At 41.3% G+C, this 19,414-nt stretch overlaps 1 long non-coding RNA gene across 1 annotated transcript in view; it reads left to right on the top strand.

Moving 5' to 3' along the window:
- Positions 1-1,291, top strand: part of LOC145970899 (uncharacterized) — a 174,207-nt gene extending 172,916 nt beyond the window's left edge. Inside the window, exon 5 of the long non-coding RNA XR_014438665.1 lies at positions 748-1,291. This is a non-coding gene — a long non-coding RNA (uncharacterized LOC145970899). The remainder of the gene's footprint in view (positions 1-747) is intronic.
- Positions 1,292-19,414: the final 18,123 nt, after the last annotated feature.

A 19,414-nucleotide genomic window follows, 5' to 3' on the forward strand; every position in this document is an offset into this window, starting at 1 on the left:
CTCGATACATATTTTAAGCTGCATTTGACGCAAGTAAATATTAACAATTATATATACGATATCTTTATTATTGATGAAGTATCGTAAAAAATTATTCAAATAATTGAGAAATATTTTTCTTATACGGAATCTTTGACCAATTTAAATTTAATATGCATATTTTAAAATATTTCAATTGATCTATGTTTGATATAAAATTCTTTTCGCGAATGTAAACGAACGTAAAAAAAGTACGACTTTACCGCAAACTTGTACAGGAGAACCGTTATTATTAATCTAGCGATAAGTTTCTGTACACATTTCTTTCACAAGCACAAGCAATAAAAAGGATTAATATGTTTTATCGTCGTGCAATATACATAATTCTGTAATTCATGGAATGTCAAGATAACAATCCCTACGAGATGTGAATTGTTTTTTTTTTTCATTCTGATTGCGAAATGTACGAGGATTTTAACGGTACCATGGTAAGACTGCAATAAAGTTGCGTTTGCTTTTTGCACTCGTTAATTCCATCGCACATTCGGCGTCATTATTCGCAATTCGCATTAACTCATCACATTTCATTTAGCACGCTATTATCTCTTTAATGACCGACAATTTAAAATAAAATATTTAAAGCGATTTTCTCTCTCTCTCTCTCTCTTATCGTTAAATTTCTAATTAATGTATTTTAATATATCGGGAAACAACAATCAAAATCGTGCATCTTTTAATTTTAATCAATTTTAATCAATTTTTCTGCAGAAAAAAATATTACAAGATATTTAAATCGGAAAGGAGAACATGTTATTAAGAACATTCAAGAATTTGCATTACAGAGAATGTAGGTATCACACTAATTTTATTCCTAATAAAATCTATTAACTGATTGTAGATTTTTTTACGTTTCGTAAAAACCCTTATAATGCGAAATATTTTATTTCAAGCTAAAAATTGACTCGATAAAGATTTAAATATATAACACGTATCTCGGAATTAAAAGTCCTTCAGTAAATATTTAAATAGTACGTAGGGTCCTCTCATTTACGTATCATTCCGTCGGTATCGGCATCGTAAAGTTCGTTCGAGGCGAGAAAAGGAGAAGAGAATCAATGAAATGCTTTCTGCCGAATGCACATTGCTGCCTCCCCGGATTCGGATCCACTGCACGGAAGACTCTCCCGAGAGTTTTAGGTACTTAAATCGATACAGGTGCTTCCCTCAGATGTTTCCAGCGTTATCTGCATGATTGCATGACCCGGAGCTGTTAGCGCGTATTCATAAATATTTGATGATCGTTTCTCCATTTGGCGCCAGTTTACGGGCACTTTGCGCTCTTGCAACTTGCTGCATTCGAAGAGATCGATTTTATTGAATCCGAGCAAGTCTTTTGCATAATAATGTTAATTTTAAAGTCTTCATGTTGTTTTTTAGTAACTGGCAATAAATTCAAATGTTACGAATGATTTTATGAATATTAATAACTAATAACTTACGTGATTACATAATATCATTAAAATTTTTGTAAATAATGATGAAATATTGTCCATATAGAGACTTTGGATTCATAAAGTTATCTCATAAGTATCATAAAAGCCTTTTGATATTACCATTTAACTTTCTCAGATCACGTCGAAATCGTCGCATTATTTTAAATCGAAGCATCGAGGTTGCATTTTACGAATGAACGGGAGGACGCATCGATCATTTATTATATTTTTAACATTATTATTATTATTATTTATATACATTGATGGGCGCCACGTATTTAATGGAACTTTGGTCTTTACGATCGCTCGAGGAAATCGTATCCTCAAATCACTTTACATCCGGCTGTAAACCGATGGAATATGCCTGCGAATATGCCGCGGTCTTTCGCGCGCTGTCAGATAACGAGTGAGTTTTACGCCTTTAATAACGCCGCTTTCCATTAACAAGTCATAATTGGCGCTTTATCGATCGCGTGCTCACGTAAGAGGCGCGCGTGTTTGTCGCCGTCTTATCTCACGCACGAGTCCAGGATCCGTAATAACCCAAAAAGGGCACAAAAATTCTGATTCGAATTGAGAAGTCGATTTTGCACCTTTATTACGGGCAGTAAATAAATAATTAAGATTTTGTTGCAGGAATATATCAACGATATCTTTGTGCTCTGTTAATGGCTTGCCGCGTTGCGGATGCTGGGCGTTATACTCGTTTTACGATTCGGATGCGAGTTGTGCAAAATGTACAAACGCTACTTATTACAAGATGAAAATTTTATAGTCTAGGAAATTTCTCGTTTTTTTACAGAAAATATAGTATGCATTCTTCAAATTTTATTATTACACAATAATTTAAGATGAAATAAAAAATTCGATTGATATCTTTTTACTACGAAATGAATATGAAAATGAATATAAAAATTTGCAAGTTGCATAAATTACAACGTTTTTCTTATCTGCCACTTATAAGTATAAAAGTTTGTCTGTAGATTAAAAGAATTTTTCTCGAGCTCATGTAGTTCTCAGGTCTTAACCTCGCAAGTGTTCACCACCTGCAGGAACTACATTTATTATACTGGTAGACTTTCTTTGCGTGATAGCCTGCCTTTTGCCAGTCGACGTTCGTCGTTCACGTGCGATTGACGACGTCACATCCGTGCACGCGTTCGCGCAAGAAAGTAAATCTGAATAGCTAATTATGAAGACAATGATGCGGAACTCGATGAAGACCGGAAGGAGACGGGAAACTCTTTTCGATGCCACGCGTGAGACTCTCTTCCGCATCGCAATTACGACAAGCGGATCTTTCACGATTGTCGCTGCAATAATATTAATAATAAACTAAGATGAGCGCCTATCCTTTTACTCGATTAATTAATCTTTTTTTTGACAGCTTACGAAAATGGCATTTTTTATAAGTGTTTTCGCGATTAATCATGTAGTTAGCAGGATTTTTTCTTTTTTGATAGTAAAGAAGTAATGTATGTAATTCTTCTGGTAGATTATCGGCATGAAAAGATGAAACGGGAAGGATTATGTCTTTCGATTTAAGAGCACGCGTTACCGCCCTGCAGTCCCGAGGGTTGCCCTAAAGGAGATGCCAAGAAAAAGTAGCAGCGAAAGCCCAAGACGCGCAGTAAAAACCGTCCTCTCGCGTTGTGACGGCTTTATAATTGTACGCGCAGCGTACAGGCCGGTTTCAGGTGGCTCTGTGCAAATCCGCGTTTTATGTGGCGATGCATAATTACTATCATCGTGCATTTCATGGTGCTCCAGTTCTTCGGGCGGCGAGGGTGGGAGACCGGACAGGCAGCCCGCATTCTCGCGAATTTTGTGGTTGGGAACGTCGAAAAGCACCGACGTGAAAGAAAACCTGCAATCAGCGTGTCAAAAGCCAGAACTTTCACCCGTCGCGTATTCGTACACGTTGTTATTGCTCACAACGATTTTTCGTTGCGTTCACGGTACATGGATTTTATAAATTTGGGCCACTACAACGAGAAATATTGAAATCTCGCATTTTTTTTCTCCGTTTCTGGAAAGTTATTGAATTCTTAATGAGGAAGTTATATTTTTTTTTTACATGCCAGAACACGTAAGATTATTTTGTAATATCGTTGAATATATTTTCCTTGCATTGATGCATCATTAAATTTGTAAGTTTGATGAAATATATAATAGAAATATATAATAAGAGAAATGAAATATATAATAAAATATATAATAAATATAAAATATATAATATAATATATAATAAATATATAATAAAATAGAAATGATGAAGAGAATAATAATAAGAAATAATAAAGAGAATAAGTATAAGTTCATAGATTTATGTATTCTAAAAGAGCTTTTAAGATGCATTCTGTTTCTCTCTCCTAAAACATTGAGAAGCATTTTGAAACGGTGCATAGCACATGCGAAATCTTCTTAACGAGATACCTGACTTTCTAAGCAGGATGTTATGTTTTGTCTTATTGTCATTAATAATAAATCATTAAAAGAGTCACAATATCTATTCATAAGCCTGCTAAGGACTGTTCTTGTCGAGCCGTTCCATCGAATGGCGATTTCCGCGCACGACAGACTGCTACTTTTCTATACTTAGAGCTGGAGCTTTAATCCCAGAAGCCGTCGCGTTACAGACAGGTTACGTCGCGTACGTGCGATGCAACGTACGGAGACGCATATATGCATTTATGCATGCGTTTACGATCTCTCTATGCATGGATGCAGATGCGGCACGCACAGCCCCGCGTCCGTAATCTTTTTCCCGACACTCGTAATGGCCGGAATTGTAAATTCAATTGCTTCTGAATTGGACGCAGTCGGTGCGCCTCGTAAGAGGTCCGGTCCGTCGAATGCAGCTTAAGGCACGTACCGAGCTGTTGAAAGGAAGCTGCGCTGTCAGAAGCGTAGGTGCATCCGTCAAATAAACGCGCTCGGTAGCAAGCGCGTAGAGCACAAAGAGAAGCGCAATAATAAAACATATTGCTCGTTTTATTGCTCCCGCGAAAGAATTGCAGGTAGAGAAATTTATCGCTAGATTAATAGTGACGGTTCTCCCGTAGAAGTTTTCAGCAAAGTACACATTCTACATTCGTACAAAGAATTTTATATCAGGACGGATCGATACATCGTCGAAACATTGTAAACTATGCTAAGTCTTGCACAAGTTTGTTAAGTCTACATTGATTAATGCAAGAGATCTGTGACATCTCGATTGAGAACTTTTCACGATATTTCGTCACTAATGAAACTTAACGAAAATGTCATCTAATAATTCTTAACGCTTATGATGCTAATAACGCTTACATATAACTAATATTAGACGCCAGTCACATCTCTTCCCTTTCCCGGTTATCTACATGTGTCATCTCCGACTTTGCACACATCCCGCATTTATATGCGCATCATTAGACTTACAAGTCCCATGCCACTTGTGGCTTTCGTCGTTCCCATAACGCGTTTCCGCTTCCGGCTAACACGTGCAGTTCAAAACCTTATCTAAAGTTAAAGTGTGAAGTTTCGCAACCTTCTTATGAATATTTTTAAAAAACAAAATATGTCAATTTATTTTTTAAAAATAATTAATTGTAGCAAAGTCGGATTTTTGAAATCATTTATACAAGAAAGTGGATTCACTTAATCATTTATCGATGATATTCGGTTCGGCGAGGCGATAATTAATGACAGCGTTGTTATTAAACGTCGCCGTGTTAATGATCCTTACTTGTCATGCGGTTAACGTGTACGATCGTGGATGATTACGCTCTGTTAAATTGAAATTTTGTCGGTCGACATCCCGCGATGCTTTCAAGCTACACGTCGGGCGATTTGTATTAACGGGCCGTTAATTAACGTCATCTCATTGAAACCGGTTCACTTGTCGCCGTCATACAACGTGTCCAGCATTTACTGCGAATTTACGTGTAATTATGTTAAAATATTATGATTAAACGAGAGCATTATGTTGATATCGACACGTAATCCGCTACAATGATTAAAAACATTCGATAGAAATAATTAATAGTAATTATTCATGTGCAACATAACGTATACACACATGATTCGAGATTGATAAATATGTCAATAAAAGAAATACGTATATTATTGACAAATTGTCAGAATGTTTATATAATTTAATTAATTTAAATATTTTTTATATACTTATAATATTTTCTTTAACCGCGTATTTGATGTTAAAATTGATATAAATGTCTCAAACGAATGATTCGATGAAAGAAATTCTGGGATATTTCGACATATTGGGCGGAGAGGTAAATTACAGCAAATTACATTCTTGCATGAGAATCGAAAACGATCCTTTGATCACGCGGCCGGAATCTTTTTTAGGGCGGATTGGTAGGTGCCCTTTGTCGCTTGTTTGGGCGCATCGTTTGTAAGTACGGCAATTTTACTTTTTATCGCGCGCGCTGCTTTTACCGCCGATACGACGTTAATACCGCCGAGAAAAACCGACGGCCTGATTCAGCCTCATCAGGCAATTTGAGTAGACCTGACGAATGTGCGCGTACGATGCTGTTGAAAAAATTCGCCGGCGATTTATGTCGCTCACTCAAGATTTACAGCTTAACGGCTAGTCGTTGGCTCTCTCGGCGTTCAATTTCCGTAGATACACACTGAAAAACAAGCCCTCCTCTCTCTTTCTCAGCGTCGTTGTGCCCTCGTCACAAAGTTTCCTGCGGCCGGACCCGGAGGCGTAGGCGTATGTAATAACTCTTCACGTAGAAGTTGGGCGAGAAGCACGCACGAGCGAATCGCACGCACCGCGTTTATCGTGCTTCGAAGCGGAGAGGCGACTCTGTATAGCCTTTTAACCTTATATGGCCGGTGCACCTGCCCGCTGTCGTCGCACGATAGGACATTTCCCGTAACGTGTTTCTTTATATATATGTGTATATATACCCTTATGAAACTGCAAAACTACCTACTCATCGACAGCGCCGAGGATTTATGATTGCGGCCGTCGAACACGTACCTGCCATCAGCCCGAAATAGGCTCGAATCCTCTTCCGATTCTTTCTCTTGTTCCCATTTCTCGAACTTATTTAAGAATCGCCTATGAGGCGAAGTTAAGTTCAATACGAAATTTCTTTATAATAAAAAAAAGATATTCGTACAAATAAGCGTAAATTTTAGGAATATTCTGTCTTTTATTCAATAGACTTTGAATATAAGATGAATGTTGATTAAGGATCTTTTCCTGCGACAATAGTGTCAGGGATAATGTCAGCAAATGTTTGTTCTTGCGAGAAATCATATAACGAATCGCGAGGTATGAGGAATTGTAATAAAAAGAATGTAGGAAAGAGTCGATCCCTCTTTTTGTCCTCTTTTCTTTCCTTTTATGAAACAGAAATTTCTCCTTTTCTATCTGCTTACGTGGAAAAACGCATAGTTTTTATTTTGAGTTATTTCAATTTTCTCGCATGAGAGATAATCTCCTCTTCATTAGCTTTTTTCTAGTCATTTTAATTGCTTCTAGTAATTCTAATTGCTTGGTTGAAAAATAATCCTCGATCCTGTAACGTTTGTTTTGTAAAACTATGGCAAAAAGAGAGCCTTTTTACTAAAAATTATTTATATGTTGATATTCTCTATACGAGAATAACAGGATTTCGATATAAATTGTATGAAACATTATCTGCAACAAAATGAAATATTTTTGTACTATCTTATATTTTTACTGTTCGATTATATTTAAATAAGATTCTTATACATCTAAAATTATATTGCCTCTATTATTATTCATGTATCGTACGATTAATCGAGAATTTATTGCTAATTAACGTCGCCCTTTAATTCCTAATCAGCATGAAATGCCGCGATGCGTTACGTTGCGTCAATAAACGCGTTCCGGTGTTTAATTTTCTTCCAGTGACATTATTAGCCGCAAACGAGTGAGACTCACGCGCGGCAAATGGCTACAAATTAGCTATGGCTGCCGGTTAAGTGGCCAGTCGGCGCTAATTACGACGTATACGTCAATGTGCCTGATAATTATGCTACATTGCAATCGCACGTAGACCGATCCCATTTTTCCACAAGGGAACCGTGACTAATAATGCAAGATCGAAAAATCAGTAGTATCGAATAAATCCATTTGGAGTACACGAAGTGGTCGATCCCTCCCACAGGGTGCCATCGAAGGACGGTCCACCCGCTGATCTGTACCTGTGTTCTTTTAATTGGAACCAGAACCGAATCGCCGAATCGGCTGCAGGTGAATCGCAACGATTTGTATCACTGGCAGATCATTACTCATTCAACCTCGCGCGAGGAATTATAGCGAGTCGCCATTATAACGAGTAGGAAGGAATCGAATTCATCCCTCTCTTCCCTCTTCTCCTCTTACCCTTATGGAAAGGAAACGAGAAGTTTTCCTTCGTTATCTACCTACATGTCGAAGAGCGCCTCGTTCTCGTTGTGTCTCGATTTTGCCGCGGGAGAGATCGTCTGCCTCTTTGTCAGCCCTTTTGTTTAATCTACGACTGTTCCGCCAGACGAGGGCGAGCAAATAAGCTGACTAACGCCAAGATTAATATAATACATCGTTTCGAATTAGCCCTCCGATATAACGAGATTTCGCTTTTTTAGATCTTTTATTACACTTTACTCGCGCTGCTTTTATTCGTTTGCTTTTCGTCGGACGTCGCCGGAACTTCTAACGATCCGGCTGCTAAAACAGCCGTGGTAGGGATGCTTCCCTTCTGGTATATCGATTAACGCGACGTAGGGTTACAGATGTTTCAGCAAGTGTTCGAGCGAGTTCAGGTGATGACGGTCGATCGGTTGATACGCAACGTCAATAAATTAAGCCCCGCATAAATGGAATATTTATTCGAGATAAAAATTCGTGAAATAAAATTTTCCGATCTTAATTGCCTTTAATATCGATCTCTTTGCATGCGGCTACTTTTTACTCACGAAACTTAATCTCCTCGTTCATGAAAAAAAAACCGATCACTGACCAATCTGGTTAAATGCCAGTTTTTGCTCGATATCGTGCTTGCGATACCCGCAAAAGAATGATACCCGCGAATGATGGGCAACCGCATTAATTCTAATTAAACGGCGTCCACTCGCACGTCCGCGTTGCATCGGTGCCCCGATTGCCGTGGAACGTACGAGGGGGGAAGGAAAGGGGGTTGGAGAGGGGGATTCGAGAGGGCAATCGACCTGATCCAGAAGCCGGGTGAGCAACTTTCACGCGCACGCGCTATGGATCTCGTTGCGCGTGCCTCTCTCTTCTGAATCCTCGCGAACACCTGCATCGCGTTGCGTGACTTTCCTGTCCTTTTTTTCCCTCCCAATCACGACACGACCGCGATTTAACGTCAGGCTTCACGATTATCAATGCGCATCTACAGAGTGCTCATCAAGGAAGAATGTTTATAAAACAATTAGACACCAAAGGACACGTTTTAATATATCATCTCCGAAGCAAGAACCTAAAATCAATGCAATTTACTTTTTTCTTAAACAATTTCACACCTAACCCACATAAAAAAAAAATCAATCTGCACGGACGATTCCTTTTTATACAAAAAGTACTCTTATAACTGCTACGAATTTTAATATCCCATATATGGTATACTCGTTATGGCAAGAGAGTAACGGGTGTTTATTTATAATGTACGACGCACTGTTTGTACTCATTACTTGAATTTGCGCGAGTAAGCGCACGTAAAAGCCATTACCGGTAACTTTTATTTATTTATTAACTGTATAACGTGAATACATACGGTATACATCGGTTATGGATTTTTCATTAAACAAGAGCGTGGAAGCTACTTTGGGGCGATGAATTTTTAATGCGGCAAACAAATCGCGTGAAGCTCGCTCTGCGAGATAACTCGATCGCGCGAAAACTCGATCGAGGTAAATAATTTATTTTATTCTCTGCAATAATGAACGGTACCGACGTTCGCTCGTATTCGTTTTTGTGGAACGCGTAAAACAGTGTGTGAAAAGCCCGGTGAAAAGAGACGAAACTTTAATGAAAATTCGCGAGAGAGAAAATCTACATATCCCGTCGATATTTGACATCGAAAGTACGATGGAACGAATCCGATCGATCTCTATTACTCTGTGCAAATCGTCATCGATAGATGAGCTCCGATCCGTTTCGCTCGAGAGAATGAATATGTATCAAGAGGACGAGATGCCCCCTCGAAGAGAGACCGCTCCCTTTGAACGTGTCCACGAACGGAACGCAGGCAGGTGTTTCGCTCTTCTCTCCCCCTCCTTCTCCCCCTTCGTCTCCTCTCCTCCTCTCCCTTCGCCGAGATCGTTCTCTCGCGTTTATGCGCGCACGTGCTTTATTGTTCCGTCTCTCGGGCACATCTCAGTGACTCCGGTGCTCGTCAATCAGCGAAGGATGCCGGAGCCCGTCTCTCTCCCTTGATCTCCCTCCGTCCCTCTCCGTGCCCCGCGAAACTCTTTTTCTCGGCGCGTTCATTCCCTCTTTCTTCGTACGCGCATAAGGGGTCACGGCCCACGGGCAGGTGCCCAAAACCGCGGCTCCACACGTGAACGTCCGGATGCACGCAGACTGACAACACGCATTCGGTCATGCGCGCATGAGCCGTTACGTAAATCTTCTCTCGCGATGGATGCCCCCTTCCTACGTCGCACGCGAAACTCGATACTTGTCACTGAAAGTCCGTGTGTTGTTGCTATATATCGCGATGACGGAGATCACGTCAAAAATTGATCATATCGTAAAAAATGGCTTTCGTTTGCAAATAAATCACGAGACTTACATGTACGCCTCGTGTTATTAATCACATCATTCTTTCTACAGGATACGATGAACGATGCAGCTCAAGACATTGTCAAATAACGAGATTTTTTTCCATATAAATAGTATCTTTCCATATATCTTTTTTGCTTATTAAAGCTGAAATCTTAGATATTAGTTTTCATTAGTAATGATCCTCTCATGTAAAATCATAAAGTTTCTGGCTGTTCGTTTATTACAATGTTTCCAAAGTTTTTATATTTATCAGCACAATATTGCTAATTTACATCGCATTTTGAGATTTCGTGACGAGAAACAATATTAATTATTTTAATAATTAACTTGTCTTTACCAAGTCGAAAACAATAATAAGCGATTTATCGCGAGAGATGAGGCCCCTCTTCTCGACACCGGCGAGTGGTTCCTAAAAAAGAGGCTTCCCCTCGTTGCATCAGCAGATGCATCAGATAAACGATAAATCGTTTTGCTTCATTTTGCAGTGCTTAATTAAATTATGTATCAAATTAACTTCAGCATTTTTTTCGGCCATGGGGTTGTTATCTCTTTAGATTAAGCTGAATTTCTTATACATTTTTAAATTACATCGATTATATACAGCGATCATTTATTTTATATTTCGTAAGAAAAGAAAAACATAACGTATTTAATATACGAATGTAATATTAAGAACTTCAGTAATGTTCAGTTTACGCCAATGGTACCCTTGCTCGGTCTTCTGTCTCCAGATTCTTTCTCACTCTTTCTGTTCGTCGTCTCTCGCTCAGTACTGTAGAGAAGATAGAGGGAATGAGATAATAGAGAAAGAAGAAAGGAGAGTGTACCCACTCCTTCCTTTTATAGTCCATTTTAAGGGCTTCCCCCTTCCCCCTTCCCCTCGCCGTCTATCCGAGTCTCCGAGTGTAATAGCTCTGACATACACCCACTAGCACACGTGCACGTTCTCCATGTAACGGTCGAACGAGGCTGAACGCGTTGAGCGCTTGCGAAGGGGCCTGGGAAAATGACTGGATAATCGACGTACTACTACGACTGCCTTCGACGCATCGCTCGTCTGTATCTCGAACGCGAGCGGGGTCATAGGTCGTCGCTATAAACTCACTGATGTTATTACAGGTGCATGTGAAGGTACCGCGCTACGCTCTATCGCGTCGTGGTGCATGTAATAAAGGAGAGAGGAGGGGAGGGAGAGACGCGTTAAATCGTAATTCGAAAATTATTTTCTCGCGTGATGCACAACAGTGTTGTTAAATTCCTTCCAACTTGCTGTTTACGGACATTTGCATGCTATTTTGAGAAAATATTCAATGTTCCTTTTCGTTCCTTTTAATTTTGTAAATACCCAGCTATCGCGTAGCTGTCGAGAAATCTGGGCCACCTTGGACCGACAATATCCACGTGACCATCTCCCAGAGGACGAGCTTTAAGTAGACGAGAAAGATCGCTAAACCCTCATCCGTCATCGGTCGTCGGTCCGCCAATCACGGGTCGACGCTGGCGGTACCGTCAGTGCCATCGGCGTAATCATTTACTCCGCGCGTTGATTAATGGTAAATGCAGCGTGCATCTTGACGAGCTGAAACGCAACACCGGCCTCTTCACGTAGACGGGCGCTTTTTGTCCCCGTCCTGAAGTCTGACGGACGCGCGACAAAGACCGCAAGCGAGTTTATGCCAGCCATCGGGGCTTAAAGCATTCACGAGATGTTCATTCAGGGAAGTAAGATCATAAGTCTTGCGGATGTAGCGACTCGATATGCAGTCGCTAGGACAACCGTGGTCCGCGTGTACGAGAGGTCACGCTCTGGCAGGTGGTGGCGCGCGTGACTCGCTCGTTCGCTCTCTAGATGCCATTCCTATTCACTCACACGGGTGAGTTAATTGTCGCAAGGGACGTTGATTTAAGGCCCTACTCGGCCGATCCCTCTCGCCGAGATAATGAGAGGCGAGCCGTGGAGCTCGCGTGGCTTAGATTACGTCTCGTCTGTGCTTTGTCGCGCGCGAGCCGACGCCCTTTACCGAGGGTGGATGAATGTGCCCGAGATTCTCGTGGTCGGAATCTCGGGACAATGATAGTGCGCAATCGCAGCAAGCTTTTAGCTCACCGAGGGAGCAGGGAGGTTGTAAATATCCTACGATAAACCCGAACGTAACGATGCATCCGAAACGCGATATGGGTCGCTCGAAAAATCGCGGAAAAACGTCGCGTTTCGAGCGACGGTACACACATACTGCTTCGCGCCGATATGAAGACGACATTGCCATGGTTCGTGGCCACGAGGTATTACCGGGAGCTCATAAATCTTCTTAAATATCTTCTCTATCTGTTCATCATCGTGCGCGCCGCGGTGCGGTCTCCTCGAGTTAAGCCGCGCATCGTGAAACAGCTGCCGCTTAACAGTAGTTGTAATGGGCATGCAGAGTGCGCGGGAGTGCAATCAGACTTCATCTGGTTGCGGGGTTCTGACCGGGCATACATCACGCGCGCGTTCCTCCGGAGGCTGTCACGAGCGGTTCCCTCATTGTTCCCCGGTTACGGTCCCGGAGGCCATCTCCTTTCGCTCGTTTTCGCTCCATTTCTTTCGCCCTCCGTCGTGGATTCAGCGTTTTTTGCAGCCGGATCTGCGCGCGGGGGCGCATTAGCGCTCGGTAGCGCTCGAGGAATTCCCCGAGCGAGTTTCTCAAAGCGCATTCTTTTTATCGAACCAACGGCTATGTTCCTCTCTTTGCGTCATTTTATCCGCGGTAAGATTAATGCGGCGACCCGTTAGAACGCAGCTTTCCTTCATTCAGACTCGCGTACGTGTCTGAAATTAAAAAATCTGCAACAAAGTGAGCTCGTTACGTTTTTCGATGTTATTAAACGTTAAGAAATCATAAGATAAAATTTATAGAGTTGTAGAATAAATCTCCGTCCGTTTATTCTCGGCACTCTTGAAGCGCAATACGTGTCCGAAATTAAAAAATCTGCAACAAAGTGAATTTGTAACATTTTTCGATGTTATTAGACGTTGAAAAATATAATTGTAGAATAAGATTCCATCCGTTTATTCAGACTCGGTACTCTTGAAGCGCGATAAGAAACAACGCGCCGCGGGAGAAACAACGTTACCTCGATCTTGCAACAAGACCTTCCACTTCTTGGCGTACACGATATTCGTGATGCGTCTCGATCGATCGTAATCGAGGAGCGCAAGGCGCGCCGCCGTGCTAAAGGTTACGGAATCCTTCTCGCGCACGTTCACCGATCACGCTCGTAAGTTCTTGTAAGATGCTCTGAGATTTCTCTCCTTCTCTCTCTCTCGCTTCCGCCGCGAGATCGAGGCACCAAGGCTACAATCTGTACCTCTACCTTCGCCGAAGGTGAGCAGACAGGAGAGTCTTTCTCGATCGAACACGCCGCCGCCGCTTACAGATCTCCGTAACTTCTCCCATTCTGCCTCCTCGTCGATCTTCTCCGCCTCGTTCCCTACTTTTGCGAGTCGTTTACCTTTTATTCTACTCCCTCTTCTCGGAAGAATCGCGGCACGAGCGTGCAATTGCAATTGCGAAACGGCACGAGCGCAGAAACGAGCGGCTGCGCCTGACATAATTTATTTTACGAGCAGTCGCAGCGTCCGCAGGATATCACGTTTGTCTCTTGGATCCTCGATCAATTTTCGCATGTTCGCAGTTTATTTTTCATATTGATATTATTATTATTTTTTATTATTATTATTTTTTTATACGACATGATTATAAATATAACAAATTGCGAGGAAGAAAATAATTTCTATGCAATGAAATAAAAATAGTTTTCACCGTGCGTGACTTTGTATGTTTAATCGCAGACGCGCTCGTCATCTTCCATTTTTCTTTCGTTCTAATAATTTATATCCTTCGTTTTCTCGTTTTCAAAACAATCACAGTGGGGTGTGCGCATACGATTGTGGCACGAGCAGCATGTCAGAGAACGCACCTGTGCCCAGTTGCTTCTGAAAGTGCGTTTCTCATCTCTCTGCCTCATCCTGGTGGTTACCGACACCATTGTGCGATACGCTCGTTTTTAAAAGCGCTTTTCTTCTTCTGTGATGTTACCGGCTATTGTCGAAACCGATTTGCACGAGGAACATTGTACCTTGTTTGTGATCGATCGTAATTTTTAGCTGATATAAAAATCATATTTAACGACCGCCATCGCGAGTAGAAATGCACCTGCATGTACTTCGATGGTGATTATTATTAGTACGACAATAATTGATTCATGTGTAAATCCATACACATATTGCAGCGAAGCGTTGGCTTGCTGCCGCAATTATTACCGGCCTACAATTGAATTGACAATAAATTTTATCCTGTTATTGCAAACCGTAAACAATTACGAGTATTAACCACAGATTTATGTTTTGCCAGAGTTTTGTTATGTATGTTTTGTATTTCCCCAGAGAGATTTTTGATTCCTAAAACTCAATATTTCACCCTTTCTCTCGATGATACTCGGAACGTCATTATCACCCACTTGTTAGAATTGCACATTTCCTACCTCTATCTTTATATTTTTTTTCAAGATGCATTTTTCGATCGTAAAATATCTAATGCAGCGGAGATAATGTGTCGTCTATCTAGCTGTGCCATCTCGAGCTGACAAACACCTTGGGTGGCATTTCGTTTAGTGAAGATATCACCGGCAGATCTAGGAACCACGCGGGGACCGGAGTATTTTGTTTGCTGTCACGGTGCGGCTCCACTCACGAGAGCGTAATTTATATGCTCGCCCATAGACGAGCATCGTGATGGAGGCGTGCAAAGAGCCGAATGCATGAAAAATCTCAAATGCGACATCCAAGTCATCATGAGACGCAGAATCGCGCGAAATCGGTCGTTTGCTATCGCTTGACAGTTTGTTTTATTGTTTCCCTCGTTTAAAAGCTCGTACAATCCCAATCAGCTGTGAACATTTCGATATGTATAAGTCGATTTCAAGATGATTGAGACTTTTCTTTTTAATGATTCATATACAATGTGCAAGAGTACATACTTGTCTTTTGGAGATAAAAACAGTTATCTTTGAAATCTTTAGGAATTAAATTTTTTCGGACATCGAATACGTTCGAAAAGAAAATAAGAAAAAATATATCTCACTTTTTTTAATGTTAATTATACAGAAAGTTTCTACAGAATATTTATAATATTAAAGAACGAAAAAAATATATAAGGGAGCATCAAGAAAAACAATTCAAATATTTATCATTATTGTTTGCAACGCATATTATAATGATATTCGAAACAAGAAAAGATACAACTGTTGAATATTAACGATAAGCGACACAAAATTCTTCGTTGCCGATACTCATATCGGAGCAGCATTAAATGACTGAAAAGTCCGAAAGAAGGGGGAAGATGCGCTCGTTGGGAGCGAGAGGAACGCGGTCTTCGCCTCGTCTTCCCTTCGGTCTTCAGGCAGCAGCACCTGCCATGACTCACCGCTCGGCTCCCCCGCAAAACTTTGCTGGATTACAAAGACTTAAATACCGGTCGTCCGCCGAATATATAGGGCCATAAGGAATATACGACGCCGAAATTCGCGACCAAGATTCCCTGCCTGTGGCAGTGGAAGGATTCGCGGCGAGCGAAAAAAAGAGGACACTTTGAAAAATAGTCGTCATTCCGCGGGATTAGCGATTCGTTAAGATTATAGCTCGTATAAATAGCAAATCCTCAACGCCGAAGGGATTTGAAATGTCGGTCTACCAACGAATCAGAATCACGCATGTCTTTTCATATCGTGGAGTTACGTTTTATGTGCCTGAAGAACGGGAGATGAAAATAAATTTTCTCGATAAAGAAAGGAGATAATTTAAAAAAGAGATCTCTATAATTGATAACTTTAACTCTTTTAAATTCCTTCTTATATATTGTATATTTTTCGATATAAATCTTCTGAGATTCACCATAAAATTCTTATATATTTTTTTTCTCGTCCATGATATGGTATAGAAATCTCAGAGTCAGTATTCTCTCTTTTCTCGATTACCCTACCGTGCGGAGATATCTGGGAAGTTTACGCGAGGCACACGCGTTTCAATCATTTATACCGACGACAGCGGAATGGTGGCTGGTGCGACGAAGGCGGTCTGTTGGAAGGCCAGTGTTGGGCGAGCCGGCGCGGTGGTAGCAATTATTTTCTGACTTTTTCTCTCATTAGCCGCGCGCGCCCTGAAGAAAGCCACCCGACACGCGGGGAAACGCTGGAAGAGAGGCGGCCGGGCTCTCTCGCCTCCGGGGATGGAGTGTAAGGATAAGATAAAAAAGAAGCCAAGCTTCGCTGGAAGAGAAGCGGTGCACATGAACCGGCAAGCACGCAGCGTCTTGCCGACGATGTTTCTCTGGTACATTGCTCCTCTGCTGCATTGCTCTATTCTTAGACTATGGGACAGGTGGTAGAACCGCGTACGCACTTCTCTTTGTTTCTAAATATCGTGATTTTTCTTATCTATCATATATATTTATCTAAGATAATATAATTAATATTGGTTCTTGTAAGTAATTTTACAGCGTTCGAGAAAAACTATAATATGTGATGTTAAAGGATATGACTAAATCGTCTTCAACGACCAAAATGTCTCATCGCTGCAGAGGCATCACGTAAGCCCTTTTGACTTCTCGTTGAAAAATAAACTTTCGTACCCGACAAAGTTGTGCAGGTTTTACTTAGGAGATGGCACACGATATTCCGCAGGATACTCGTAAATACGGGAAAGCGCGATTATTTTCTCAGAGCCCGTTGTGTGTCGACTGGACGTGCCGAGACACTAAAGCAGTCCTTGACTTTGTCGTCATGTCCGGGGACACCATTATTTTTCTACCTCGGGGAGGGAAGAGAGAAAGAGATAGAGAGAAAGAGCGCGAGGCGACCATCCGTCAAAGGAATCGCACGCGGATGAAGATTCCCCTCTCTAATAAAAACAAACTTTCATCCGTAGTCATCTTTGCCGAGTCTACCTTCGGGCTCTTTTCTTGCCAGTCAGCCACCTCCGAGCCTCGCGATCCTAAAACAACTGAATCGTCGTGCGATGGTTTACTGCGAGACACATGTGTGGTGGAAATATATCGATGATTGTGACAATTTTTTGTAAAGATTTAACTTAATATCAAATTCAATGTAATATAATAACAAAAATACAGTCTAATACAATATTTTCTGCTTAATAAAAGCAAAAATATCTTTTTTAAAATTATAAGTCGATTATGTTATTGCTGATTAATGCTGACGATAAACCGTTAAGATAACTTAGCTGTCAAAACAGAATTGATTAACTCGTTTATTAAGTGGGTGGCGAAACAAGCTACAAGACCGAAGCATGATTTATTGTACGTAATAAAATAACGCGTTGCCTCGTAGTAGCATCTGGAAACCGGCTCCGCTATGTATTTCGATATTTAATTCTGATTGAAATAACGTTTGCCACACAAATTTTAATGGAATACGCGAGCCCGTTAAGTAATGTTAGCGCTTATCGGCGAATTTAATTAATGAAACGTCCTCCCACCGGTCGCAGGTAAATAACAGTCGATTTATCACGCAAAGGCGTGGACACGCGCGCCGGTGTGCGATTAATCGAGTCCGGCTAGTGACACTTGAATCGCGACTCAGGTAGGTCGCACACCGTCGAAAGAAACCGAAAAAAAAGGAAACATTAATTCGCAATAAAGTTCTTCGCCGCGCATCCAGCGCGGGTCCGGCGGGCTTCATTATGCGGGATGCCGCGAGATTTAAGAAAAAAGGCACCCCAGGTGGGGTGAGAGGTTAAGAACCACGGAATAGCGAACTGACGGCCATGTGGGAGGACATTATCTTCACTGTAGCTGTTCACCATCGTGACATCGGGCTTGCCCAGCGTGACTCCGTATTATTTGGCGCGGCAGTCGCATATGGGGCCCCATGACGCGGCTCGAAGTCGTTAGGCACCATTCAAAATCACCTTAAGTCGCCATCAAGTAGCGACTATTTTGTCCTCCTCTCCTGGAACCACAGAAGAGTTCTCACTACCTACCCCCGCGGCCCGTCTCTGTCTTCCTCTCTCCTCCGGAATGAGGAATTATAATTTGAATGAACTCTTGGACCATGAGGAAGGACAACACGAGCTGCTGATGCGAGAAACATTCCATCGACTCGATGTCCTTCGTCGAGAAAGAAAGAAGCGCGAAAATTATCTTTCCGATTCTTAAAAGTAATTAAATGGATATCTTGTCATTTTTTATAATTATTTAAACGTCTCAAAACCATTATATAATTTCTATATTTTTCTTAAACACATGCACACAAGTGAGAAAGTAATAAATAAGTTTTAATAACAAGTTTTATATAAAAAATTGGTATCACAAGAGTTAACTTTGTGTAATTTATCCAAATCTATCAATCATTTTTTCAAATAATTAGCGTTACTTTGAACAACTTTGTGTATGAATATAGAGATTGAAAAATAAGAAAAAAAAATTAAGAAAATGAAGTTGAGAGAAAGAAACTAAGTCTTGTCTGTCATTTATTTACATTTGTATTTCGAATATTTGCGCTTTTCACGCAATTAATATTTTATGTGATGCACATCATTTATCAGTACATTTATTTCATACTTTTTCATTACCTGGGTAGATGTTACTTTAGTAGCATTTTCGTTAAATCGCATTTATGATAATGCCGCATTAAGAGGAAATCGTAAGTGAATCTTTCAATCCTCTTCGGTCGTGAGTATCGATTAGCGCCTTCAATTGTGGACCATCGGTCGCTTTGTAGCCATGTCGACGAGATTTTACGAGTCGGTCTATTTGAATCGCACGCAATCGACTGCGGCCATAAAGTTGCACGGCCCGCTGGCGATACGACACGCCGCGGGACAGCGCCAAGAAGTGTACAATGCTATGTACCGCGTGTCCGTGGAACACGACATGCCCATGCAGTGTCCAACAAATGACGGGACCATCGTGTGTGGTCTCACCTGTGCGTGGGTGTCTCTCTCTCTCTCTCTTCCTCTCTCTCTCTTTCTCGCGCGGCTGCCTCCCCCGACTGGGGATGTATCTCGATCGTCTTGGGCCTATCTGCATTAGTCCACCGTGTCGAGATACCGACGCGGACATGGATCTCATGAGAATCTCTTCGCCTCCGATCCGATATCCGTTTCCTATGT

Source organism: Camponotus vicinus, unplaced genomic scaffold, assembly GCF_025532165.1.
Source record: "Camponotus vicinus isolate PSW18456_S1 unplaced genomic scaffold, iyCamVici1.0 SCAF_4, whole genome shotgun sequence".
NCBI classification, from domain to species: Eukaryota; Metazoa; Arthropoda; class Insecta; order Hymenoptera; family Formicidae; genus Camponotus; species Camponotus vicinus.